Here is a 12,284-nt window from a genome sequence, read left to right on the forward strand (position 1 = left end):
AGCAGAATTCCTTCAGGGAATGCATATCAGATCGTCTGATGAGGAGAAATGATGCAGTCCTGGTCGTGTCGGTCAAATCTTGTACATTTTACGAGACGTGTTTGCTCCAAACAGCTCCACTGTTTTTCCCAATACAATATGGCCTCCCCAGCCAACACAACAATGGCTATGAGTCAGTCGGTTTTACAGATAATGAGCTAAGATTTGGTGTGGTAGTAGCTGAGAGTCGTTCAAAATGACGGCTTCAAGATCTAATGAGATGTCACAGTCTCTTTTTAGCGTGGGTTGATTTTACTCAAACATGCTGCCATGAAAGGCGGCGGGTGATATGCATTCCTACAAAGAGTGGTGTCAATTTTTAGAAGCTCAATGCCTGGTTTGGATAGGACTTCTTCATCTTAAGATCCGGGGCTCCTCAGAAACCATCCGACAGATCCAAGTCTGACTTCGCTGATGATACGAATGAAACTCTTCTTTTCAAACGTTATTAAATCTTTAACTTTGGGGCGGCTGCAGAGACCAGAACTGTCCAGGGTTACAGAAGTACAGCTTTTGTTAAAGTTTTGACGAGAGGATAAAAGGATGGATAGATGGAAAATATCCCTTAAAGACAATTTCATCACGTTGTTTTGAAAAAAGCACAGAAGAGGAGCATATTTACTGGGCCGGAATCACTTCAATCCATCTTGGCTTTAAAGTGACAAAGTGTTTGCTCATTATAGAAGGCTTTTAACTTTCTTGTGCAATGCAAACACCCCTCCTCTCTTCTCTGTGATGCATCTCCATGTCTCCGAGTATCGCAAAGGCGACATGATCAAACATTTGCTACAGAATGATTTGGCCTCTATAATGATATGTAGCTGTCAGAGTGGCTGCTTATTCCTTATGCATAATTCATTGGAAATGTATGACCCATAATATATTCTCCATCCATTAATGAGACAATAGTCATTATTTTCAGCTTGCTTATCACACAGCGCCACAACAAAACAAAATCAATCTACGTCTCTGCTTCCTGTTCATTTCATGAATAAAGGAGCCAAATATCGCTGAGCTCCATGACTTCCCTCAGTGTTTAAGATTCAGAGAAACAAAAATCCGAGTGATCAATCTGATATTTAAACAAAGACGGTCTCTATGGTGGGCACACGGAGACACCAGTCCTCTCCACGGGGAAGAATGAGGATCTAGATCAATAGAGGATACAAAGAGGGAGCTGTATCCAAGACAAATGCTGTATCCAGTTGGCCATGCAGACTCATGCACCATTAAATAATGGAGCATAAATAGCTGGGCTTATCTTTCATCTTTTGAAAACTGAAAAAAAGAGGAATTTTCTTTTGAAATGACGACCCAGACATCAAAGTCCTGCTGATTCTGGAGGAAGTTGAGTCTTTATTTTGGAAGAAAAACAGCTTATAATGTGGGAGCAGCAGACAGATTGAACTGCTGTGTTTACAGACCCTACTTTTTTTTTGAAGGATTTATTTGGCTTTAGAAAGTCTGAGACGCATCCCGCATGAAACGCTGCGGTGGGAGTTGTGTTCACTGCGTGTCCCTGAAAACTGGTGGCTGGTCCCGCTGCACAAATTGCCCCGGCCGATGGAATATCTGTTTACAGCAGAACACAGAGAATCAATAGACTATCAGGTTATCAAGTTGTTTTTCCCACAGTTTGGTAATTACTGCTTTTAATACCTTGCAGGGCTCCAGTGCAGGAATTTATCTAATTCTTTATGTCTGTGGAGAAGAAATAATGTTTTGAAATGAAACACAGGAGATTTTGTTGCGCTTAGTTTTAAACTTCCAGTCTATAGAAACAAACTAAATTTAAACTTTGAAAGAGATTTTTATATTAGGTGGAGATGGAAGGTTTTTAAAGACAGAATCACACAAACACCGCCCCGCTCTGAAACTCGGGATCAGGTCCAAGCTGATTTGGTTGACGAGTCTTTTCAGCTCAGATGAGCAGATCATATATTTCTGAAGCCATGTGCAGGACAATAGTTTGTAACTGTGCCACAGAAAGAACCCTTAAACGCGTTGCAAAGTTCAGAAAAGCTAAACTGTCTTTATGGAGGTACAAAGTTGAGCATGTCTGAAAACTGGGGAACTTATCATCATAAATTATTGTGTCACAAACAATTTCTTTTAGTTTTTAACTTTTCATTGTGAGGTTTCTTCATGAAAACTCTTGTGCAATTTGGATTTTCACAGTTGTTGGACTCTTAAGGTCCAACAGAAGATAAACGAGTCAAACTTCAGGTCTGAGGTTCGTCTTCAGCATTGGTGTCCAATCCTGGTCCTCAGAGCCACCATCCTGCATGTTTTCCTTGTTTCCCTGCTCCAACACCTGATTCAGAGGTTAAATCACCTCTTCATGTTCTGCAGAAGCCTGTTAATCACCCATTGATTCAGATCAGGTGTGTTGGAGCAGAGAGACAAGGAAAACCTGCAGGATGGTGGACCTGAGGACCAGGGTTGGAGACCACCGGTCTAAAACAGTTGAATTACCCCTTCGGTTTTTGTCTTTAGTTTTTATACAACCTCAGCATCTTAAGCTTCATGACAAGAAGGCAGGAGAAACAGTCCAGGGGGCCGTTAAGACACATCTGCCACAAAGACCACCAACGTCTTCATTGGACTTCTATCAGTCCTGATGAGAGACTGAACGCAGGTGAGACTGCCGGATCAGGAAGTCATGTGACGTCAGGAGGTGGAGGCGTGAACCTGCCATTTACTCTTCCTACAGGCAGGTAACTTCCTGTGTATTACAATCAGATTATGCAACATTCAACGTTTTTAAAATGCCTTTTTTTTCTACTTGGAGACGTCATAAAAGTGCAGCATTTCTTTTAAAAAGGTTATAACACCCGAGTCTTTTCAAAGAAAATAAAAGTAAAACAAACTGTTTCATTTAGATAAAAAAATAGATTTAGGAAACAATATCCAAATGAGCGGATTCTAAACCAATAAACTGACCCTAAACTGACACTAATGTTTGAAAACTGAATAAATTGTCATCTTTGTTTTTCACGTACCATTTTTCCTGACAGAATTGGAGATAAAAACATTTTGAATCACCGTTAAACTCGGAGGAGAGTGTGTGCCTCTGAACTGAACGTTGACCTCTGGATGAAGCGTCTCCATCCCTGAGACATCTGCTGCGCCCCGAGCCTCGTTACGGAGCCGAAGCTCTTCTTGGTCGGTTGATCATTTTCCTAACAGGATGTCCTCCACAAAGTCAAGCCCCTCTCCCGGTTCCAATCTCTTTCCCCGTAAACACCAATCTGTGTGAGGTTCTGTGACGGAAATGCAGAGAGATGGAGGGAAAACAGGAAAGTTAATTGAAAGTCAGACCGTTTCCCGGATCTTATTTCTGTTTAACCCTTTCTATTTTTACTCAACCCAACCGCAGATTTGATCAGGATACATATTACTTCAGGTGACAGTCTGCTGGAAAAAAAAAAATCTTTTTTTGGTTTTCGGAGCTGCCATTCGTCCTCCCAGGTGCCTTTTTAAAAATGGAGCAGGTGTCTGAGTGGTTGTGCACACAGTTATCTTTGGTAATTACTGATGTTTAAAAGAGTTGTGTGTCCTGTCATCTTCTCATGAATCTCAATAGAAAGGAAGATAAATTAAAGATAATAAAAAAGAAAACCCAAAGTGGTGGTGACTGCACATGAATATCAGTTTTTATTATTTAAAAAAACATTAAACAGGTAGAAACTAACAATAGTTCAGTCTTAAATACGCTTTATTCTTTTCATTAAAATTAAAAAAAAGAAAAACCCTGTACCGAATGCAGAAGAAAAGTTTTATATACATCATGTTTACAGCGACTCTCAAACTTTTCACAAGTATTACATTTCTAACAGATCAAATATCTGACATAAATTAGCTAATGAACCATTTGAACATTTAACTCTAACCTATAAAACCAAACCAGCTGCTTCAGCTTAACTTTAACCCTTTAACAAACCCAAACTATTCTCAGCTGGACCTTCTTTGGGTTGGAGAGGGGCTCTAACATCCAAAAACACCCAATGAACCTGAGCTCCACTGATGAAGATTGTGACAATCTGTCATTTGATCAAACTTGAAAGAGATGGGCTCTTCATGGACCAGCCTGCGTTATTGGACTGAATCCGAAGGAACCATCGAGGTCCAAAACCACACCTAACCTAGGACGATGAGATGTTTTCATGCATTTGCTGCTGAGAAAAGCTGCAGGCTGGGCTCCCCCTCCACCCAACAACAAACCAGCACAAACCTGAATCAAATTTTCCTTTTTGCTTTATTTCCTTTCTGGGTCTTCGCCTGAGTTAGCCGTCATCCAGTTCAGGTTCCACAGGAGTTCTCAAACTATTCTTCTTTGCTCGTCAGGAAGAAGTTTCTTCAATTCCAACTTGCAGTGGTCCGTGAGGCTGTGATGACTGTCCCCAGGTGTTTTATGCAGATCTGCCCGCTGAGCTGCTCCTGTGACAGAGCACGTTCAGCTCCGTGATTGAGGTCTCTCATTCTGCCGGGGATGATTACGTCTCAGGCAGGAAGGGACAGCTGCCAACCGACCGAGCTTTCAGCCACAGAAAGAAGAAATGTGGAGCGTGTCGATAAAGCTGCTCTCTTTTTTTTTTGTTCTCCTCTCTGCGTATTTCACTGTTCGTTCAACAGACCTGTCAATAGTCCACAGACAAGTCTTAGCATTAAAAAGGAAGTCATTTCTTTGATTTTATCTGACAGAATCAGAAGAATACATCCATTTGTGTCATGTTGAGCTGTTAAGCAATAAAAGTAATCTAAAGAGTATCTGATAAGATCTCTAGCTTTTTAAGATTATTTCTCAGACATAAAAGAAATGAAATCCTCCAGAGTCGTGTAAGAGAAGTAGTCCGTTATCATAAAAATGATATATTTTATCCTTGGATTTCCTCACCAGATGTCCATTTTCCCCTCTTTGTTTGCAGGCCTGTTAAAATCTCAAAAAAAGAATCAGAACCAGGTTTTGATTTATCAGTAAAGTGTGTTTCTGTGTCTAACACGAGTCTAATAACATCCAGATAAAAACAAACCATTCATGTTAAGACTCTGGTTTTCCAGATGCATGCATCAAAGTGCAAACTTTAATCATTTTTGTTTGTTTTGGCAAAACTAAATTTGTTGAATTGTTTACCAGATTGATGCATTCAGTCCAGGTTTGGTTTGTTTGCTCATCGTGAGCAAATATGAGCAATCTGAGATGAGTTAAGTGTATTTATATTGATGAATGCAACAATAAACAGTAGATTTTCATTGATGCAGATGCATGAGAAGGGAGATCAATGGCAAAAACCTTTCATATCATAAAATAAAACAAGGAGCATTAAAGCTAACATCTCACTGGGCTGCAACTGTTGGAGACTAGTTTGTGACTCAAAATTGCAGGAAAATTGGCAGATTTTCGCCATGTTGCTGCATTCTGAGCAGCCAATTTGTGAAAATTACGCCATCTTTTTGTGAGCACGGCTCGCAAAACTGCATTCTACGCTGTGCACATTATCACGACAGAAAACCCTGAATGTTCAGGCCTAAAAACCACACTCCTGATAAATAATTTTAACAAAAACGGACCCAAATCTGCCCGTATTCACTTCTAAAGTGTACTCCAGCAGAATAAATTGGAAACATGGGGGCGGCTGCAGAGGTAACAAAATAATGTGCAGAGAAACAACTAAAACATGCAGGACGGTGGCCCTCGAGGACCAAAATCAGGACGGAAGACAAGGTCTTCAATGTTTCATTTAATGTTTTCATCAGATTACAGCAAAAAAGGACTTTATTATCTGTTTTATAGGAAAAATAACAAAAATCTCTGCAGAAATGCCACACGTTGTGTAAGATTTTTAAAAGACAAAGTATTTCAAGTGGTTTTAAAGTTATAAGGAAAGTAGATTTTATTTTCATTCACTTGTCGAGACACGTCTTGGAGATGTATGTTTTAAAGAAATATGTGCAAGTAGTAGCATATTGAACTCATCAAAAGCAGCTGCAGATGTTCGAATCTGCACAGTGCATCATAAATTTATTTTATTTCAGCCTTCTAAGGTGTTAAAGATGACATGTGCAGACTTCAAACTGAGAAATCGAGCGCGCTCAGAAATGAGGATGTGTGCCCTCAGCAGGTTTAAATCACCTGAGCCTCCATGGTGGTGCGAAATTAGGTGAAGGACAAACTGTGGATTGTGATTCATCGCTCGCCCTCGCTTCATCCTTGCTGTGAGCCGGCAGAGGAAGTTAAAGAGAAAGAAAAAGCTCCAGCAGCTTTCAGGAGTGTGTCCTAGTTAGAATGTGCTGTCAGTACGGCTGGCGCCCGGGCTCCGTGTGCAGTCATCTGCTGCCGATCCGGTTCAGTCACGTCAAACCCAAACGGTGCCGGTCATTAGTGGCACAACGGCCGAGCCTGAAGATGAAGCTGAGCTGGAGTTTTCAGAGGAATTTGCTCGACCAGGAGAACAGAGGAGCTGATTTTGAACTTTATGATTGGAGTGTAATTCAGTAAAGTTAACTTTGTATGAAAACAAAAAGAAAAGCTGATATGGGAACAACTGTTGTGGTGAAAATCATAAACAAGTGGATGTACTTAAACTCTATAAATCTGTTTATGATGTGGCGTCAATAAAAACAACTCAAGAAGCATAAGGTTTATGAGAGGCAGGGAAACATGTAACTGCTTGTGTCTCTGTGTCTGTTAGCAAAATATCTCATGAACCTCTGGACAGATTTTGATAAAACTCGATCATTGGAAGCACAAGTCTGTCAGGATTTGTGTTTTCTTTGTGTTTTTGTGTTCAGTTAACTGTCTTCATGTTTCAGTTATCTCTGTCTTAGTCCAGTTCTTGCTCCTCGTGTCTTTGTTTCACTTCTCCTCAGTCGGTCTCTGGTTTTCCTGCCACGCCCATCTCCACCTGATCCTCGTTATCCCTCACCTGTGCCCACTTCACCTAATGACCCTCTGCTTTTAAAACCCGGTCATCTCCTCCACTTACTGCTGGTTCATTGTCGCTGTCTGGTTGTCCTCTCAGTCTTGGACTTTGGTTATGTTTACTATTTGCTGCCACGTCAGCCTTTGTTTTGTTCTTTTCTAAATAAATTAGTTAAGTTGTGAAGATGAGTCTGGGTTCGCCTCCTTCAGTCAGTCCTGTTTGAAATGGCCACCAGAGGTAATTTACAACTCATTTTACAGATATTGGTGAGGTAGTAGCTGAGAGTCATTAACAGCACATTTTCTGAGCACTAACAGATCACATAAGATTTTAATTTAAAACTTTAGCATGCAAGGTGGCAACATGCATTGCATTATAGATACACATGCAAACAGAAAATGCAGATGTTTGCAGATGTGTTTCTGCCACCAAAGCCACATGTTTCCTCTGCTCATTGTGTGTTTATGAGATCAACAAACCATTCTGTTTTTATTTATTACATTTTCAGAATTAGGGTTGCAAAATACTTATTTCAGTCACCAGGATGCAACAGGATTAAACAGATTTTTTTTTTTTAACTGAGACTTTGGAGTTTTATGACATTTTTTCTTCTGTTCATAACAATCATAACACAAACAGAAAATCCCATTTTCTGATCTAAACTCCCCATCATCCTCACGGAACAATAATGATGCAACATTTGGAATTGAGCCTCTTGAACCAGTACAAATAACACCACACACACACACATATATGGTGGGAGACATAATTAATCATAACAAGCCGCCGTCCAGCAGAGAGTCGTGACTTTTAGGGTTGACTGTTTCAGTTCCTTTAACCACAAACTGTTCGTTTCCTCAGACCTTTCTGTTACGGAGCTCCCTTCACACAGTGTCAAAAGATTACCCAGCCGAGGCGCATTAAAATGAACAAAGTGCTCAGCAACTCCCATTAGCTGAAGAATTTCTTTGAATCCGTGACCCTCGGGGAGGCCTGTCGAGAAGAAATAGCTCCACTAATTAAGTGAAGGGATTGTACGGCAAGTCAAGAGTGGTGAAGCAAGTGGACATAAACTTTGACTAAAAACTAAAAGATTTTGCAGGGGAAGCACTTTCTTTTACCCGGGAGTAGAAAAGAATTAAAAGGGTTGCATCATGTTATGTCTTTCTGTCCTTTGGCCTTGAAAAGCACAACGATGGAGTTTACGTTTGACAGCGAGAGGACCGCGAGGAAACGCCGCTGCGACGCCTGCAGCTGATTAACTCCGATCGAGGACTCATTAACATTCCTGTCGGATCATCACACGCGCACAGTTGTTGATGAAAATCAGTACTGACAAGTCTATAATTACGGGATACTTCTAAATTGGTCTGGATGACCGACTCCTTTCAGGATGAGGGCACAAAGACGAGAGAGATGGGGACGGGGTGACATTTGCAGACTCGGACTCCATTTCTGCTGATTGTTTTGTCAACGTGTAATCTCAATGCAGCCTCACAAGGGGAAGGTCGTCAGCTGAGACTGAATAATGCAGAAATTCTAAGTGAGATGTAATGACACCTGCAGAGGGATTAAACCCATCATGTCTCCTCCTTGATGGTCCTGCCCCACTGCCCTTGTCGGCGCCTCTTTTCCCTCGGTGCCTCGGCACGTCCCACTTTTACAAAAGGCAAGATTTACCACTTTGCGGACAAGGAGAGCACACTTTCACCAAGATGAAGGCTATTTATTTTCCCCCTTCAGAGGGTGGCAGATTGAGAGCTTGATATACAGGTTATCACTGGTGTATGTAGGTTTCCTCCTCTGAGGATCTCACTGCAGCCCAGTTTTATCAAGGGAGGGGGGGGTTCACTGCCTCCATCAGTGTGTGTGTGTGTGTGTGTGTGAGAAACTGCTACAGAGGACTAACATGGCAGATAATAAAATGGTCGGCCATAAAGATTAAAGGCGTTGTCAGACACATGTTAAGTGGGCTTTGGGGTGGTTGTTCATTTGGAGCTCCATGATTAGCAGATGTCCAGCAGGATCCCCCGGCTGCTGGAGTCGATGTCCAGAACCTTGTTCCACCTTGGACATCGTGATCAACACCACCTGTGTGATTGCAGCTGCTAATTGGACATCTACAGCCAGATAACGGCAGATAACCTCCTCCTAATGTCTCCTAATGGACAACAGCTGCCAATCAGGAGAGCGATCCAAATGTGGACCCCTCCAGGACAAGATGCTGGAAACGTTTTAGCGACCTGATGGTGCGGCTCAGTGCGCTTTAAAAAAGGTACTGACATGTTTCACTCCTTTGTGCAGCAAATAATCAAACCTGACGACATGATCAGGAGGATGGAAACGCGGCAACGCTTGGTGGGTGAGAAGCAAAAAGCTGTTTCACGAATCCCTTCGAGGAACGCTAAATTTTGATTTTAACTTCTGCTTCTGCCCACCAAAAACAAGCATGTGAACTTTTGTCTTGTTGGGAAGAAGCATCCTGACTTCCTTCTGTGGTTTTCCACCAAAAAGGACAATAAAATACATAAAATGTAATTAATTCAACAATTACAGAAAAATAAACTGATTTTATAAAAAGTAATCATAACAGGTTTGAACCTCAGGCCTAAAATATGTTAAATATGAGTTTTCTTTCCTGTACAAAGTCAAATTAACTTATATTTTGATAGAATATATGATGCATTTAAATTTTTTTGCAGATAATGAAGAATATGGGTATAAAAACAGCAGGATTAGCTGTTTAGGCATCACAATAACCACAATAATAGAAGCATAAAGCAGCATGCAGCGAGTCTTTGAGCTGCTGCTTATTATTTTTATTTCACAAAATGATCCATCTCTAACCTCCCACACAACAAGCAGCGGATTATTTACCATACAGAGCCGCTGCTCAAAACTTAACTCAGATATTAGAGAAGCACCACCTCTTGTCCTTTCGAATTGCTCCTTGAGGTTTCTCTGATGTCTTGTGTTTTAGCAGGTTTGGAGAAATCTTGATTTGAGCCACGATATTTCAGAGGCTGAAGCAGGACGGTTTGACAAAAGCGGCACCTCGGGGCGATCTTGTATTTCTGGCAGGTCAAAGCAGAGGTGGCGGGGCAGAAATATGAATGGCTGCCGTCTCTGCCCGGGCAGCATATTGCATTAATAAACCACCTCCATGCATCATTCTCCAGCGCCCCGGCCTGGATCGCAGCCCAGAACAAAGAGACTGAAAGTCTTTGAATCGAGGGTTGCAGGGCAGAACCAACATGAAATAAAAGCTTCTGACTTCGCTGCCGGTGAAGGGAGGAAGGGAGGAGATACTCGGAGGAAAACGACCTCAGATCCTCCGAGTTCTTCAAATTTAACAGAAAGTTTACAGGAGAGACATTTAAGTAAGAAGTACCGGAAACGTAATCAAATCATGTCCAAATGCATCACAGAAACTCTTCAAAACAGCTTTTTATGATTCCTCTGAACACATTATTCCTGACTGCGCTGAGCAGAAATGTCTGGTTGGATGAAAATAAAACAAACACGAGCATATGTCCAATGACAGCTGCAACTTAGTCCATCAAATGTCCCAAGTTTTTAAAAAAATCCAGTTTGGGTGCACCAAGTTTATTGTTAAGGCTGTACTTTACATTAAACATTAGAGGTGGTGTTTGGGTAAAAGTCTTTTCTAAATGAGTTTTACCTGCCTCACAGGGGTTCATTAGTTTCCATTTAGTCTGTCTTATATTGAAGAAAACGGCTGTGATGTAAATCTGCTGGGCACTTATCCTTGTCACACTAACAGGTCTGTTTTTATTAAAATGTAAGGTAATTTATAACCTGGATTTAACTATATTTACGGTATAAATTAACTAGGAAGTTCTTGGAAGCAGGCCTCTAAAGAGACTGATATTTAACCTTTCTTTAAAATCATTATAAGTGAAACATTTCGAACATTAAACACCAAGACAGTGCAGCTCCCTGCAGAGCCTACGTCTTAGTTTTACTCCACTAATATTTGCTCATTTGCTGAAACAAAGCTGATGATTTAACATGAGTCCAAACAGGTTTGTGTTTCAAAAGTAAACAAGTCGTTGTACACAAGTGTAATTTTATTAAGATATACAGTATTCCACCCAACCCACTGCATGCTAAGGTTTGTGATCCGTTCAAGTCTTCAGGAACAGAGGTCTTCTAGGAAATATTCAGGTCTTTAGGAGCAGAGATCTTCTTGTGGGAGTCTTCAGGCCTTTAGGAACAGAAGTCTTCCTCTGGGATTCTTCAGGTCTTTAGGAGCAGAGGTCTTCCTCTGGGAGTCTTCAGGCCTTTAGGGTAGAGGTCTTCTGGGAGTCTTCAGGTCTTTAGGAACAGAGGTCTTCTTGGAGTCTTCAAGTCTTTAGGAGCAGAGGTCTTCCTCTGGGAGTCTTCAGGTCTTTAGGAGCAGAGGTCTTCCTCTGGGAGTCTTCAGGTCTTTAGGAGCAGAGGTCTTCCTCTGGGATTTTTCAGGTCTTTAGGAGCAGAGATCTTCTTGTGGGAGTCTTCAGGTCTTTAGGAGCAGAGATATTCTTGTGGGAGTTTTCAGGTCTTTAGGAACAGAGGTCTTCCTCTGGGAGTCTTCAGGTCTTTAGGAGCAGAGGTCTTCCTCTGGGAGTCTTCAGGTCTTTAGGAGCAGAGATCTTCCTCTGGGAGTCTTCAGGTCTTTAGGAGCAGAGATCTTCTTGTGGGAGTCTTCAGGTCTTTAGGAGTAGAGGTCTTCCTCTGGGATTTTTCAGGTCTTTAGGAGCAGAGATTTTCTTGTGGGAGTCTTCAGGTCTTTAGGAGCAGAGGTCTTCTTCTGGGAGTCTTCAGGTCTTTAGGAGCAGAGATCTTCTTCTGGGAGTCTTCAGGTCTTTAGGAGCAGAGATCTTGTGGGAGTCTTCAGGTCTTTAGGAGCAGAGGTCTTCCTCTGGGAGTCTTCAGGACTTAACCAGATAAGATTCAGACCACGGACTCAGAGCAGGACGTCGTTAAAGACAAAACCTGCTCCTGAGTCGGACCTGCTAATTGCTGACTTGGCAGGACTCCATGTGTCCATAAATTAGAGGAATCACCCTAAAAAGGAGCTTAAGATCTATTCCTTTAATAGGCTTTTGTTTAATTGTGTCTCATTTGTCTTGTTTTGGCGTGTTTATGTCTGCTTGATTGATTTTTGGAAGCTCGCCTTGTTTCTCTTTAAATTAGATTTAGTTATTTGTAAAACACTTTGAGACACCTGACCTTGAAAAGGATTAAATCAATTTAATAAAATTGATGTTCTTTTTGACCATAAGATTATTTTCTCTCTGACCTGCACAACTTAGGAAT

General features: G+C 41.4%; 1 long non-coding RNA gene across 1 annotated transcript; it reads right to left on the reverse strand.

Moving 5' to 3' along the window:
* Positions 1-1,389: 1,389 nt before the first annotated feature.
* LOC119617507 lies at positions 1,390-9,447 on the reverse strand. The gene is made up of 3 exons (XR_005233821.1): positions 3,085-9,447; positions 1,699-1,740; positions 1,390-1,611 (listed from the first exon to the last, which is right to left on the reverse strand). It is a non-coding gene; the product is annotated as an uncharacterized LOC119617507 (long non-coding RNA).
* Between the last annotated feature and the right edge of the window lie 2,837 nt (positions 9,448-12,284).

The sequence above is a fragment of the Kryptolebias marmoratus genome, linkage group LG12 (assembly GCF_001649575.2).
Source record: "Kryptolebias marmoratus isolate JLee-2015 linkage group LG12, ASM164957v2, whole genome shotgun sequence".
Taxonomy (NCBI): domain Eukaryota; kingdom Metazoa; phylum Chordata; class Actinopteri; order Cyprinodontiformes; family Rivulidae; genus Kryptolebias; species Kryptolebias marmoratus.